Here is a 5,914-nt window from a genome sequence, read left to right on the forward strand (position 1 = left end):
AGCCAAACTTATTCGAAGCAAACAGAATTGGTCACATAAATCATGTTTTCGCTTTGCTTTATGATGGCGGTGTCCACCATACCTATATAGTATACCTCATAAAATGACCCTTGTTGTTGACCCTTGTTGATGTATGTTGGCTTATTGATATTGTAACTACGCCAACAATGCTACACCTAAACTATTTGTTTCTATAGGCTATATAATGCGCTGAATTGGGATAGTTCATAACTATTTGGTCACACTTAACATTATTATTTTCTTATGGTTTGTTATTAAGTTATACAAAAAGGTAAGGATTGTGAAAATTGGACAATTGATAAAATAATCAAATAGGGTCCCATTAGCACACCACCCAACCTACTTTACATTATGTAACTACTGAGTGACTGAAACATAATTTGGAAAATGTAATTCAATCAATATTTTCTGTAGGATTCCTTAACTCAAAAAACATTACATTCACGTACAAATTCACGATCTTACAAATATTAGCAAAAAATACTATAAAATACTCAGATATATTGTATGCAATCAAAACTAAATAATTTCCCAGAGAAAAGTCATAATTTAATTTCATATACAAAAAAGTTATGCACATTATTGGCCCGTTTTCAATGTTCTTGCACCCTCTACTCGCAAGCATAACGACACAGCATTTTCCTAAAAACTTTTACGCGATAGATAGGAGAAAAAGATTGGGAGGAGACCATTCCTCTAAACAAAATCTTTCCAGTCACATCCTCCGCGGACCGTGTGCACTTATGGACTGCCCACTTTTACCCAAACCACAGGTTTACAATGTGGTTCAACTATGGAGACTTAGCTGTCCATTGCAAAATGCTGATTTTGTGGTCAATTAACCATTTCTTTGTGGATTTTTATGCATGCTTGTGGTTATAGTCCGTCTGAAAGTTGAACTTGGGGCCAGGTTTCAGCCAACTGACTTAACGGCAACCAGGTTTTGGCAAACTACTTTATAACGGACTACTTTAACTGCCCGGATGCCATTGACTTCAACAAAGACCACGCCCGCCGAAGCAAATCTGCGCCATACCATAAAATATCAACGCCCATCCTTTACAGTAAAGGTGGTGTTCAGCACAAGGTGCTTTTTTGTTGTATGAGGGGTTTTCTGCACGTCTCTGTTTTTTACATCAAACCCACCACTTGAAACCTGACTGGTGTACACAAGGCCAAAGAGGTCTATTTTCTGCCCAAATCATTAGTTCCTAGCAGTACTGTGCATGGTCAGAAGACATGAAAATGAAGGGCTTATTGGCAATACACACCAGTGGCGCATTTGGCATCGAAAAACGGAAGCAAATGCTCATACGATAATGTATTTGCTTCCACTGGTCCTGGAGCCATCACATTTAACGGATCATAAATTCTACAATGTGGCTACCAAGACATTTCAGTGAAAATATTAAAACCTGTTTGCATTGAACAGAAGGCTGACACATGCGGGCAAGTGGACCTTTCAACAAGACTATACTTCGCAAGACACATAAACATTGAAAAAAATATATCGCAGGACACATCAACATTGAAAAAAAGAAATTACTCGTTAAATAAAACATATTCCTTGACGTCATGTGTTAGACTAACATACTAAACAATATAGCTCAGTATTTAAATAATTTTCTAAATAATTTATTAATCTACCAAATGTGTAACTCATTTCAGAGATAGCTAAGGGGAACTTAATTTAATGAGCTGTCAATAATTTCTCCTTTTCTCCAATCCACGACCCAAGCAGGCCGGGCATCAGTCTTTTCTCCTAATTTTGTTTCAAATACCACAACACCACCTTCTGTCGGAAGAGAGCGCGAGCAGCATCTATACAGGCTTTTCGAGTAAGCTATATTTTAAACCCACCCGCCTCTTACGTACGCTCATCAAGTACCGGGTAGAACCCACTTTGGCCTCCAGCCGCTTCAAAATTAGACTCGTTTGTTTAGAGGTGCCCTTCTGCACACCACTCTTGTAAAGAGTGATCTCATTAACGAGGTGTTTTCGCCCACAGAGCTCCCATTCACTGGATGTTTTTTGTTTATGGCATAATTCTCTGCAAACTCGAGAGGATGTAGTGCGTGAAAATACAGTTTTTGAGAAGATGGAAATACCACGCATCAACCAAGAATCATACCACGGGCAAAGTTTCTTAGGTCACTTGTCTACCATATTCTATTGTTTGGTCCAACAACAACTAAACATTTTAACCAAGTCTGCATGCTTTATATATTGTGTGGCAGCCACAAAATTCCTTATTTGGATATGAGCAGGTGTACCTAATATAGTGGCCTTCGAGAGTATTTCCAGTCTTGGGTAGATGGACAACTGTTTTAGCCCCACACTTTACCCCTGATTTAACAAATCAATTAATCACTTAGAGCCATTCATTAGTGGACTCAGACGTGTTAGTTCTGGCCCATGGACCTGGAACAAACTTGTGAAGATCACATTAGTCATCTGAGAGTAGTATTATCGATGTTCCGAAACAGACACACATATTCAGAATTTTTGCCTACATCTGAAGATACAATGGATGTTTTAATCTTTACGCAATCAATTAAAACAAGACAATATTTTAAGGTTATTATTTTATGTTACAATGAACAAAACTATTCGTGCATTTTTTAAGGACTTACCTGTATTCTACAATAAAACTAAACTAATTTGCAGGACAAAGTTACCTGCAATTTTCTATGAATAGCAGCATATTCATGTAAACTCGAATTAACAGATTTTTTTACATCTATAATTCGTCCAAAATATGCCTAATGGAAATTATTCTACTGGTATCATATTTTGAAGCAAGTATAGAAATATAAACACTAACAGCAGTATAAATAATGATATGCAATAGCATCAAATGTTCCCTCTAATAAGTGTAACAGAACAAAGCTTAAATTGAAGTAGTTTGAAGTATAATAAATAGACAAATTACCATAATGTAATGGAACGTGAAAATGAAATTCTCTACATATTGAGGTATCTATAAAAATATATATTAAAATGTATAGATATTTCTTACGCATAGCCACCAAAATATTTTATTAGTAGAACAAGCAACCTGAAAAAGGGCTTTTTATTTGTATTTATTTTTAGTATTCATCCTAGTATTTATACTTATATTTTTATTTATCCTACTAGAGACAATAATGGGATGATGAACAAAGTTAGGTTGTCAATTGAAATTCTTTAGGCAATCCTGAGGTAAAATAATATCTGCAAAAAATTTAAATAATAATAGATTTAGATTTAAATATCAATAATTCCAAAATAAAACTGAGTATATAATTAATAATGCATATTATTTATGCATCCATTAATTCCTAAATATTTTCAAACAGTTGTTATTTTTGAACACATATGTACAGTATGAACTTTCTGATGTGTTTGCATATTGCTGTGGCCTGTGGCACCACCAATAACAATGATCAGAGGATATAATCCCACTGAGAAAACTGCACGAGACTCCACCTTGTCCCTTCTGGGAAAGAGATAATGTTAAAAAAAAAACTGTAAAAAACGCGTTATTTCAGGTGAGAGAATTTACACTCAAATATAGTAGTTACAAATTCTAATCATTTATACACACATACATAAATACATACATACATACTGTGGAAACTACATATGTGTAGTTGTTTTAGGGACAATTGGTATACCTAAAGCCACGCACATACGCCCAAACTGAACTATACCTTAACAATTAGGAATTTGGGATTTTACAACAAAGCCAATACTTAATGAGGCAGATGTACTACTAGGCACAAAACAAAATCTAAGTGCAATAAAATAAACACTCTGATGAAATATTCACGAAAATGATCAAAACTAATATCCACAAGTTTTTGTTTTATGGTATCCACATGCGATATGAAAAAGCTAATGGACGATTCTGCATAACACATGTGTTAAATTAAGTGTATTTATCATGACAAGTTTAGGAGGGAGGGTGAATTCCAACAGAATATCACGTCATCAAATGCTTCAGAAATGATGTCTTGTGTGTCACATAGTAACAGTAATTATCTTCAATAAACAGACTTCATAACTATACACACACACACAATAACATATATATTTTTATTAATATTCAATGGATATTTTCTAAATCTAATCGTTACTCCACAAGTGTAGCCTTGTAAGCATTTAACTTTGGACAGTTTAGTTCCAATATCCCTGCCCCAGAATGCTTGATCCAGACATGATACACTGCTTTTTCCCCTGAAGTATTTCTGAGTAGTTAAATGAATGTACAATGAAGCATGATAATCTTGGCAAAAACGAATACATATGAATACAATAGCCTAAGTATGTATGATTAAAGAGTCAGCTTGTATTGTTTCACTGTGTACATGTACGCCAAATTTGGGACTCATATATTTGGCACATCTTATTTGGCTGCTTGTAAATTTTATCCATAAAAAAGAACATCACAGTTTAAATATCGCTGACCTAAAAAGTCCTATAGCATAACACCTTTATGAAAATGAATGCATTCATTGCATAGTCTTAAGGAATGCTTGATCTTTGAATCAGATTTGATCTTTGAACCTGTGAAAATTACCGTAAAAATCGAATTTGTACATGACATATCATTGTTTTAACTAGCATGGATATACAGGCAAAAAAAAAGAAAAAAAAGAAAAGGCAAGCACTTCCAGATTGACTGGTAAACCGTATAACAGACCTACAGACTAGATCCATCATCTCGAGCTGTGCACGTCCAATCAATCAACATCTGACAAGCGTCTTCAGTTAAACGGAAAAAAGACATAGACTTCAGAATTTATGGTATTTTCTGAGGCAGAATGACTAGCGTCACTACATTGTTTAGGGTAGTCCAGTCTCCCTGTGAGATAACTTCTGGAATCCACTAGAGGTCAGGAGTGTCCTGTGTTTTATAACCAGGGATGAATGGGGAGGGAAAACGCATAATCACACGTGGATAAATTACGACAGTTTTTTATATAATGTTATACTATGCCAAAGGTTTAAACTTAAATACAACCAAATGATCTCCTGCAAAACATCAACATGTTCTTTAGGCATAGCAGGTTCATGAGGAATAATAGTAATACTTGCTGAATGCAATAAACATACTGATACTAATTCAAAAAGTATTCGTTATATTTCATGGATTAATCTAAAACAATGTAAATGCATAACTATAATGCATTTATAAGGCATTACGAAATTCAACTGTTCACTAAATTCAACTAAATATATTTGTATGATTAGTCCGTTTAATATGACAAACTCCGGTCCTGGATATTTTTATGTGTAGATCAAATGCCTTTCTGAGAATGTTGTCAAGAAAAGAATCAGGAATGCAGTTTTAAACTTGTTATCTAAGACTGTTAAAGTCATATCAGAATCAGGCACATAGCTACATCGTGACAGGCCACCGCGCAACAAAAAAAATCCTCCCTTTTACATCCGTAGCCGCGGAAAGTTGTATTCAACAGAGGGTGCTTACCGCTGAGCCAGGGCCAGGGGCGGAGCTTGGCTTCAGTCCCACCGGTGCGAGGGATAGCTAGCTATCTTCCACATCTCAGATGTTTAGCAAACGAACCGGTTATCCCCCACATGCTCATGACATCCACGTGACAGTTCAATACATTTCTGTTCAAGTGAGAATGACATCTAAAACGCCCATGACACGCGAGGGAAACGTACACCGCACACATAGATACTTCGACAAAAGCCAGCGAAGAGGTTTACAGCAAAAGCAAATACTTTTGCGTCATGACACATATCAATGTCTAATACTATTACACTCTTGTAGGTCTAGTATTATAACGGTACAGAAAATACTACAAAAAAAATGGAATGGCATACTCACTTATTTGATCATGGTCTTCGATTATTCCATGCTTTGTGAAAAACGTGTATAATG

This window comes from Esox lucius, chromosome 17, assembly GCF_011004845.1.
Source record: "Esox lucius isolate fEsoLuc1 chromosome 17, fEsoLuc1.pri, whole genome shotgun sequence".
NCBI lineage: Eukaryota > Metazoa > Chordata > Actinopteri > Esociformes > Esocidae > Esox > Esox lucius.